This window comes from Arctopsyche grandis, chromosome 10 (genome assembly GCF_051622035.1).
Source record: "Arctopsyche grandis isolate Sample6627 chromosome 10, ASM5162203v2, whole genome shotgun sequence".
NCBI lineage: Eukaryota > Metazoa > Arthropoda > Insecta > Trichoptera > Hydropsychidae > Arctopsyche > Arctopsyche grandis.
In genome coordinates, this window is record NC_135364.1 from 31,161,346 (window position 1) to 31,173,607 (window position 12,262).

Genomic DNA, 12,262 nt, shown 5'->3' on the forward strand with positions numbered 1-12,262 from the left:
CGACATTGCCAAAATATCCACAAAAAGTTCTTATCCTACCAAACCTCACCCATCTGAACCTAACCATCACCGAAAGCAAAGAATTGGACATTGCCAAAATATCTACAAAAAGGGCTTACCTCACAATACCTAACTTAACCTAACCTAACCATCACCGAAGTCAGAGAATTCGACATTGCCAAAATATCCACAAAAAGTTCTTGTCCTACCAAACCTCACCCATCTGAACCTAACCATCACCGAAAGCAAAGAATTGGACATTGCCAAAATATCCACAAAACGTGCTTACCTCACAATACCTAACCCAACCTAACCTTACCATCACCGAAGTCAGAGATTTCGACATTGCCAAAATATCCACAAAAAGTTCTTATCCTACCAAACCTCACCCATCTGAACCTAACCATCACTGAAATCAAAGAATTAGACATTGCCAAAATATCCACAAAACGTGCATACTTCACAATACGTAACCCAACCTCACATAACCATCACCGAAGTCAGAGAATTCGACATTTCCAAAATATCCACAAAAAGTTCTTATCCTACCAAACCTCACCCATCTGAACCTAACCATCACCGAAATCAAAGAATTGGACATTGCCAAAGAATCCACAAAACGTGCTTACCTCACAATACCTAACCCAACCTAACCTAACCATCACCGAAGTCAGAGAATTCGACATTGCCAAAATATCCACAAAAAGTTCTTATCCTACCAAACCACACTCATCTGAACCTAACCATCACCGAAATCAAAGAATTTGACATTGCGAAAATATCCACAAAACGTGCCTTCCTCACAATACCTAACCCAACCTAACCTAACCATCACCGAAGTTAGAAAATTCGACATTGCCAAAATATCCACAAAAAGTTCTTATCCTACCAAACCTCACCCATCTGAACCTAACCATCACCGAAATCAAAGAATTGGACATTGCGAAAATATCCACAAAACGTGCTTACCTCACAATACCTAACCCAACCTCACCTTACCATCACCGAAGTCAGAGAATTCGACATTGCCAAAATATCCATGAAAAGTTCTTATCCTACCAAACCTCACCCATCTGAACCTAACCATCACCGTAATCAAAGAATTGGACATTGCCAAAATATCAACAAAAAGGGCTTACCTCACAATACCTAACTCAACCTAACCTAACCATCACCGAAGTCAGAGAATTCGTAATTGCCAAAATATCCACAAAAAGTACTTATCCTACCAAACCTCACCCATCTGAACCTAACCATCACCGAAATCAAAGAATTGGACATTGCCAAAATATCTACAAAACGGGCTCACCTCACAACACCTAACTTTACCAAACCTAACTATCACCAAAGTCAGAGAATTCGACATTGCCAAAATATCCACAAAAAGTTCTTATCCTATCAAACCTCACCCATCTGAACCTAACCATCACCGAAATCAAAGAATTGGACATTGCCAAAATATCCAAAAAAAGGGCTTACCTCACAATATTTAACCCAACCTAAACTAAACATCTCCAAAGTCAGAGATTTCGACATTGCAAAAATATCCACAAAAAGTTCATACCCCACCAAACCTCACCCACCTGAGCCTTATCATCACCGAAATCGAAGAAATAAGCATTGCCAAAATATCCACAAAACGGGCTTACCTCACAGTACCTAACTTAACCTAACCTAACCATCACGAAAATCAGAGATTTCGACATTGCCAAAATATCCACAAATAGTTCTTATCCTACCAAACCTCACCCATCTGAACCTAACCATCACCGAACTCAAAGAATTGGACATTGCCAAAATATCCACAAAACGTGCTTACATCAAAATACCTAACACAACATAACCTTACCATCACCGAAGTCAGAGAATTCGTCATTGCCAAAATATCCACAAAAAGTACTTATCCTACCAAACCTCACCCATCTGAACCTAACCATCACCGAAATCAAAGAATTGGACATTGCCAAAATATCTACAAAACGGGCTTACCTCACAACACCTAACATTACCTAACCTTACCATCACCGAAGTCAGAGAATTCGACATTGCCAAAATATCCACAAAAAGTTCTTATCCTACCAAACCTCACCCATCTGAACCTAACCATCACCGAAATCAAAGAATTGGACATTGCCAAAATATTCAAAAAAAGGGCTTACCTCACAATATTTAACCCAACCTAAACTTACCATCACCGAAGTCAGAGATTTCGACAATGCAAAAATATCCACAAAAAGTTCATACCCCACCAAACCTCACCCATCTGAGCCTTACCATCACCGAAATCGAAGAATTTAACATTGCCAAAATATCCACAAAACGGGCTTACCTCACAATACCTAACTTAACCTAACCTAACCATCACGAAATTCAGAGATTTCGACATTGCCAAAATATCCACAAAAACTTCTTATCCTACCAAACCTCACCCATCTGAACCTAACCATCACCGAAAGCAAAGAATTGGACATTGCCAAAATATCCACAAAACGTGCTTACCTCACAATACCTAACCCAACCTAGCCTTACCATCACCGAAGTAAGAAATTTCGACATTGCCAAAATATCCACAAAAAGTTCTTATCCTACCAAACCTCACCCATCTGAACCTAACCATCACCGAAAGCAAAGAATTGGACATTGCCAAAATATCTACAAAAAGGGCTTACCTCACAATACCTAACTTAACCTAACCTAACCATCACCGAAGTCAGAGAATTCGACATTGCCAAAATATCCACAAAAAGTTCTTGTCCTACCAAACCTCACCCATCTGAACCTAACCATCACCGAAAGCAAAGAATTGGACATTGCCAAAATATCCACAAAACGTGCTTACCTCACAATACCTAACCCAACCTAACCTTACCATCACCGAAGTCAGAGATTTCGACATTGCCAAAATATCCACAAAAAGTTCTTATCCTACCAAACCTCACCCATCTGAACCTAACCATCACTGAAATCAAAGAATTAGACATTGCCAAAATATCCACAAAACGTGCATACTTCACAATACGTAACCCAACCTCACCTAACCATCACCGAAGTCAGAGAATTTGACATTGCCAAAATATCCACGAAAAGTTCTTATCCTACCAAACCTCACCCATCTGAACCTTACCGTCACCGAAATCAAAGAATTGGACATTGCCAAAATATCTACAAAACGGGCTTACCTCACAACACCTAACATTACCTAACCTTACCATCACCGAAGTCAGAGAATTCGACATTGCCAAAATATCCACAAAAAGTTCTTATCCTACCAAACCTCACCCATCTGAACCTAACCATCACCGAAATCAAAGAATTGGACATTGCCAAAATATCCAAAAAAAGGGCTTACCTCACAATATTTAACCCAACCTAAACTTACCATCACCGAAGTCAGAGATTTCGACATTGCAAAAATATCCACAAAAAGTTCATACCCCACCAAACCTCACCCATCTGAGCCTTACCATCACCGAAATCGAAGAATTAAACATTGCCAAAATATCCTCAAAACGGGCTTACCCCACAATTCCTAACCTAACCTAACCTAACCATCATGAAAGTCAGAGATTGCGACATTGCCAAAATATCCACAAAAAGTTCTTATCCTACCAAACCTCACCCATCTGAACCTAACCATCACCGTAATCAAAGAATTGGACATTGCCAAAATATTCACAAAAAGGGATTACCTCACAATACCTAACTTAACCTAACCGAACCATCACCGAAGTCAGAGAATTCGACATTGCCAAAATATCCACAAAAAGTTCTTATCCTACCAAACCTCACCCAACTGAACCTAACCATCACCGAAATCAAAGAATTGCACATTGCCAAAATATCCAAAAAAAGGGCTTACCTCACAATATTTAACCCAACCTAAACTTACCATCACCGAAGTCAGAGATTTCGACATTGCAAAAATATCCACAAAAAGTTCATACCCCACCAAACCTCACCCATCTGAGCCTTACCATCACCGAAATCGAAGAATTTAACATTGCCAAAATATCCACAAAACGGGCTTACCTCACAATACCTAACTTAACCTAACCTAACCATCACGAAATTCAGAGATTTCGACATTGCCAAAATATCCACAAAAAGTTCTTATCCTACCAAACCTCACCCATCTGAACCTAACCATCACCGAAAGCAAAGAATTGGACATTGCCAAAATATCCACAAAACGTGCTTACCTCACAATACCTAACCCAACCTAGCCTTACCATCACCGAAGTCAGAGATTTCGACATTGCCAAAATATCCACAAAAAGTTCTTATCCTACCAAACCTCACCCATCTGAACCTAACCATCACCGAAAGCAAAGAATTGGACATTGCCAAAATATCTACAAAAAGGGCTTACCTCACAATACCTAACTTAACCTAACCTAACCATCACCGAAGTCAGAGAATTCGACATTGCCAAAATATCCACAAAAAGTTCTTGTCCTACCAAACCTCACCCATCTGAACCTAACCATCACCGTAATCAAAGAATTGGACATTGCCAAAATATCAACAAAAAGGGCTTACCTCACAATACCTAACTCAACCTAACCTAACCATCACCGAAGTCAGAGAATTCGTAATTGCCAAAATATCCACAAAAAGTACTTATCCTACCAAACCTCACCCATCTGAACCTAACCATCACCGAAATCAAAGAATTGGACATTGCTAAAATATCTACAAAACGGGCTCACCTCACAACACCTAACTTTACCAACCCTAACTATCACCAAAGTCAGAGAATTCGACATTGCCAAAATATCCACAAAAAGTTCTTATCCTATCAAACCTCACCCATCTGAACCTAACCATCACCGAAATCAAAGAATTGGACATTGCCAAAATATCTACAAAACGGGCTTACCTCACAACACCTAATTTTACCTAACCAAACTATCACCAAAGTCAGAGATTTTGACATTGCCAAAGTATCCACAAAAAGTTCTTATCCTACCAAACCTCACCCATCTGAACCTAACCGTCACTGAAATCAAAGAAAAAGACATTGCCAAAATATCCACAAAACGTGCTTACCTCACAATACCTAACCCAACCTAACCTAACCATCAACGAAGTCAGAGATTTCGACATTGCCAAAATATCCACAAAAAGTTATTTTCCTACCAAACCTCACCCATCTGAACCTAACCATCACCGAAATCAAAGAATTGGACATTGCCAAAATATCCAAAAAAAGGGCTTACCTCACAATATTTAACCCAACCTAAACTTACCATCTCCAAAGTCAGAGATTTCGACATTGCAAAAATATCCACAAAAAGTTCATACCCCACCAAACCTCACCCATCTGAGCCTTATCATCACCGAAATCGAAGAAATAAGCATTGCCAAAATATCCACAAAACGGGCTAACCTCACAGTACCTAACTTAACCTAACCTTACCATCACCGAAGTCAGAGAATTCGACATTGCCAAAATATCCACAAAAAGTTCTTATCCTACCAAACCTCAACCATCTGAACCTAACCATCACCGAAATCAAAGAATTGGACATTGCCAAAATATTCAAAAAAAGGGCTTACCTCACAATATTTAACCCAACCTAAACTTACCATCACCGAAGTCAGAGATTTCGACATTGCAAAAATATCCACAAAAAAGTCATACCCCACCAAACCTCACCCATCTGAGCCTTACCATCACCGAAATCGAAGAATTTAACATTGCCAAAATATCCACAAAACGGGCTTACCTCACAATACCTAACTTAACCTAACCTAACCATCACGAAATTCAGAGATTTCGACATTGCCAAAATATCCACAAAAACTTCTTATCCTACCAAACCTCACCCATCTGAACCTAACCATCACCGAAAGCAAAGAATTGGACATTGCCAAAATATCCACAAAACGTGCTTACCTCACAATACCTAACCCAACCTAGCCTTACCATCACCGAAGTCAGAGATTTCGACATTGCCAAAATATCCACAAAAAGTTCTTATCCTACCAAACCTCACCCATCTGAACCTAACCATCACCGAAAGCAAAGAATTGGACATTGCCAAAATATCTACAAAAAGGGCTTACCTCACAATACCTAACTTAACCTAACCTAACCATCACCGAAGTCAGAGAATTCGACATTGCCAAAATATCCACAAAAAGTTCTTGTCCTACCAAACCTCACCCATCTGAACCTAACCATCACCGAAAGCAAAGAATTGGACATTGCCAAAATATCCACAAAACGTGCTTACCTCACAATACCTAACCCAACCTAACCTTACCATCACCGAAGTCAGAGATTTCGACATTGCCAAAATATCCACAAAAAGTTCTTATCCTACCAAACCTCACCCATCTGAACCTAACCATCACTGAAATCAAAGAATTAGACATTGCCAAAATATCCACAAAACGTGCATACTTCACAATACGTAACCCAACCTCACATAACCATCACCGAAGTCAGAGAATTTGACATTGCCAAAATATCCACGAAAAGTTCTTATCCTACCAAACCTCACCCATCTGAACCTTACCGTCACCGAAATTAAAGAATTGGACATTGCCAAAATATCCACAAAACGTGCCTGCCTCACAATACCTAACCGAACCTAACCTAACCGTCACCGAAGTCAGAGATTTCGACATTGCTAAAATATCCACAAAAAGTTCTTATCCTACCAAACCTCACCCATCTGAACCTAACCTTCACCGTAATCAAAGAATTGAACATTGCCATAATATCCACAAAAAGGGCTGACCTCACATTACCTAACTTAACCTAACCTAACCATCACCGAAGTCAGAGAATTCGTCATTGCCAAAATATCCACAAAAAGTACTTGTCCTACCAAACCTCACCCATCTGAACCTAACCATCACCGAAATCAAAGAATTGGACATTGCCAAAATATCAACAAAACGGGCTCACTTCACAACACCTAACTTAACCTAACCTAACTATCAGCAAAGTCAGAGAATTCGACATTGCCAAAATATCCACAAAAAGTTCTTATCCTACCAAACCTCACCCATCTGAACCTAACCATCACCGAGATCAAAGAATTGGACATTGCCAAAATATCCAAAAAAAGGGCTTACCTCACAATATTTAACCCAACCTAAACTTACCATCACCGAAGTCAGAGATTTCGACATTGCAAAAATATCCACAAAAAGTACATACCCCACCAAACCTCACCCATCTGAGCCTTACCATCACCGAAATCGAAGAATTAAACATTGCCAAAATATCCACAAAACGGGCTTACCCCACAATTCCTAACCTAACCTAACCTAACCATCATGAAAGTCAGAGATTGCGACATTGCCAAAATATCCACAAAAAGTTCTTATCCTACCAAACCTCACCCATCTGAACCTAACCATCACCGTAATCAAAGAATTGGACATTGCCAAAATATTCACAAAAAGGGATTACCTCACAATACCTAACTTAACCTAACCGAACCATCACCGAAGTCAGAGAATTCGACATTGCCAAAATATCCACAAAAAGTTCTTATCCTACCAAACCTCACCCATCTGAACCTAACCATCACAGAAATCAAAGAATTGGACATTGCCAAAATATCCAAAAAAAGGTTAACCTCACAATATTTAACCCAACCTAAACTTACCATCACCGAAGTCAGAGATTTCGACATTGCAAAAATATCCACAAAAAGTTCATACCCCACCAAACCTCACCCATCTGAGCCTTACCATCACCGAAATCGAAGAATTAAACATTGCCAAAATATCCACAAAACGGGCTTACCTCACAATACCTAACTTAACCTTACCTAACCATCACAAAAGTCAGGGATTTCGACATTGCCAAAATATCCACAAAAAGTTCTTATCCTACCAAACCTCACCCATCTGAACCTAACCATCACCGTAATCAAAGAATTGGACATTGCCAAAATATCCACAAAAAAGGCTTACCTCACAATACCTAACTTAACCTAACCTAACCATCACCGAAGTCAGAGAATTCGACATTGCCAAAATATCCACAAAAAGTTCTTATCCTACCAAACCTCACCCATCTGAACCTAACCATCACCGAAATCAAAGAATTGGACATTGCCAAAATATCCACAAAACGTGCTTACATCACAATACCTTACACAACATAACCTTACCATCACCGAAGTCAGAGAATTCGTCATTGCCAAAATATCCACAAAAAGTACTTATCCTACCAAACCTCACCCATCTGAACCTAACCATCACCGAAATCAAAGAATTGGACATTGCCAAAATATCTACAAAACGGGCTTACCTCACAACACCTAACATTACCTAACCTTACCATCACCGAAGTCAGAGAATTTGACATTGCCAAAATATCCACAAAAAGTTCTTATCCTACCAAACCTCACCCATCTGAACCTAACCATCACCGAAATCAAAGAATTGGACATTGCCAAAATATCAACAAAACGGGCTTACCTTACAACACCTAACATTACCTAACCTTACCATCACCGAAGTCAGAGAATTCGACATTGCCAAAATATCCACAAAAAGTTCTTATCCTACCAAACCTCACCCATCTGAACCTTACCATCACCGTAATCAAAGAATTGGACATATCCAAAATATCCACAAAAAGGACTTACCTCACAATACCTAACTTAACCTAACCTAACCATCACCGAAGTCAGAGAATTCGTCATTGCCAAAATATCCACAAAAAGTACTTATCCTACCAAACCTCACCCATCTGAACCTAACCATCACCGAAATCAAAGAATTGGACATTGCCAAAATATCTACAAAACGGGCTTACCTCACAACACCTAATTTTACCTAACCAAACTATCACCAAAGTCAGAGATTTTGACATTGCCAAAGTATCCACAAAAAGTTCTTATCCTACCAAACCTCACCCATCTGAACCTAACCGTCACTGAAATCAAAGAAAAAGACATTGCCAAAATATCCACAAAACGTGCTTACCTCACAATACCTAACCCAACCTAACCTAACCATCAACGAAGTCAGAGATTTCGACATTGCCAAAATATCCACAAAAAGTTATTTTCCTACCAAACCTCACCCATCTGAACCTAACCATCACCGAAATCAAAGAATTGGACATTGCCAAAATATCCAAAAAAAGGGCTTACCTCACAATATTTAACCCAACCTAAACTTACCATCACCGAAGTCAGAGATTTCGACATTGCAAAAATATCCACAAAAAGTTCATACCCCACCAAACCTCACCCATCTGAGCCTTACCATCACCGAAAACGAAGAATTTAACATTGCTTAAATATCCACAAAACGGGCTTACTTCACAATACCTAACTTAACCTTACCTAACCATCACGAAATTCAGAGATTTCGACATTGCCAAAATATCCACAAAAAGTTCTTATCCTACCAAACCTCACCCATCTGAACCTAACCATCACCGAAAGCAAAAAATTGGACATTGCCAAAATATCCACAAAACGTGCTTACCTCACAATACCTAACCCAACCTAACCTTACCATCACCGAAATCAGAGATTTCGACATTGCCAAAATATCCACAAAAAGTTCTTATCCTACCAAACCTCACCCATCTGAACCTAACCATCACCGAAAGCAAAGAATTGGACATTGCCAAAATATCCACAAAACGTGCTTACCTCACAATACCTAACCCAACCTAACCTTACCATCACCGAAGTCAGAGATTTCGACATTGCCAAAATATCCACAAAAAGTTCTTATCCTACCAAACCTCACCCATCTGAACCTAACCATCACCGAAAGCAAAGAATTAGACATTGCCAAAATATCCACAAAACGTGCTTACCTCACAATACCTAACCCAACCTAACCTTACCATCACCGAAGTCAGAGATTTCGACATAACCAAAATATCCACAAAAAGTTCTTATCCTACCAAACCTCACCCATCTGAACCTAACCATCACCGAAAGCAAAGAATTGGACATTGCCAAAATATCCACAAAACGTGCTTACCTCACAATACCTAACACAACCTAACCTTACCATCACCGAAGTCAGAGATTTCGACATTGCCAAAATATCCACAAAAAGTTCTTATCCTACCAAACCTCACCCATCTGAACCTAACCATCACCGAAAGCAAAGAATTGGACATTGCCAAAATATCCAAAAAAAGGGCTTTCCTCACAATATTTAACCCATCCTAAACTTACCATCACCGAAGTCAGAGATTTCGACATTGCAAAAATATCCACAAAAAGTTCATACCCCACCCAACCTCACCCATCTGAGCCTTACCATCACCGAAATCGAAGAATTAAACATTGCCAAAATATTAACAAAATGGGCTAACCTCACAATACCTAACTTAACCTAACCTAACCATCACGAAAGTCAGAGATTTCGACATTGCCAAAATATCCACAAAAAGTTCTTATCCTACCAAACCTCACCCATCTGAACCTAACCATCACCGTTATCAAAGAATTGGACATTGCCAAAATATCCACAAAAAGGGCTTACCTCACAATACCTAACTTAACCTAACCTAACCATCACCGAAGTCAGAGAATTCGACATTGCCAAAATATCCACAAAAAGTTCTTATCCTACCAAACCTCACCCATCTGAACCTAACCATCACCGAAATCAAAGAATTGGACATTGCCAAAATATTCACAAAACGTGCTTACTTCACAATACGTAACCCAACCTTACCTAACCATCACGGAAGGCAGAGAATTCGACATTGCCAAAATATCCACAACAAAATCTTATCCTACCAAACCTCACCCATCTGAACCTAACCATCACCGTAATCAAAGAATTGGACATTGCCAAAATATTCACAAAACGTGCTTACTTCCTAATACGTAACCCAACCTAACCTAACCATCACCGAAGTCAGAGAATTCGACATTGCCAAAATATCCACAAAAAGTTCTTATCCTACCAAACCTCACCCATCTGAACCTAACCATCACCGAAATCAAAGAATTGGACATTGCCGAAATATCTACAAAACGTGCTTACATCACAATACCTAAAACAACATAACCTTACCATTACCGAAGTCAGAGAATTCGTCATTTCCAAAATATCCACAAAAAGTACTTATTCTACCAAACCTCACCCATCTGAACCTTACCATCACCGAAATCAAAGAATTAGACATTGCCAAAATATCTATAAAACGGGCTCACCTCACAAAACCTAGCTTTACCTAACCAAACTATCACCAAAGTCAGAGAATTCGACATTGCCAAAATATCCACAAAAAGTTCTTATCCTACCAAACCTCACCCATCTGAACCTAACCATCACCGAAATCAAAGAATTGGACATTGCCAAAATATCCAAAAAACGTGCTTACCTCACAATACCTAACCCAACCTAACCTTACCATCACCGAAGTCAGAGATTTCGACATTGCCAAAGTATCCACAAAAAGTTCTTATCCTACCAAACCTCACCCATCTGAACCTTACCGTCACCGAAATCAAAGAATTGGACATTGCCAAAATATCCACAAAACGTGCCTGCCTCACAATACCTAACCGAACCTAACCTAACCGTCACCGAAGTCAGAGATTTCGACATTGCTAAAATATCCACAAAAAGTTCTTATCCTACCAAACCTCACCCATCTGAACCTAACCTTCACCGTAATCAAAGAATTGGACATTGCCATAATATCCACAAAAAGGGCTGACCTCACAATACCTAACTTAACCCAACCTAACCATCACCGAAGTCAGAGAATTCGTCATTGCCAAAATATCCACAAAAAGTACTTGTCCTACCAAACCTCACCCATCTGAACCTAACCATCACCGAGATCAAAGAATTGGACATTGCCAAAATATCCAAAAAAAGGGCTTACCTCACAATATTTAACCCAACCTAAACTTACGATCACCGAAGTCAGAGATTTCGACATTGCAAAAATATCCACAAAAAGTTCATACCCCACCAAACCTCACCCATCTGAGCCTTACCATCACCGAAATCGAAGAATTAAACATTGCCAAAATATCCACAAAACGGGCTTACCCCACAATTCCTAACCTAACCTAACCTAACCATCATGAAAGTCAGAGATTGCGACATTGCCAAAATATCCACAAAAAGTTCTTATCCTACCAAACCTCACCCATCTGAACCTAACCATCACCGTAATCAAAGAATTGGACATTGCCAAAATATTCACAAAAAGGAATTACCTCACAATACCTAACTTAACCTAACCGAACCATCACCGAAGTCAGAGAATTCGACATTGCCAAAATATCCACAA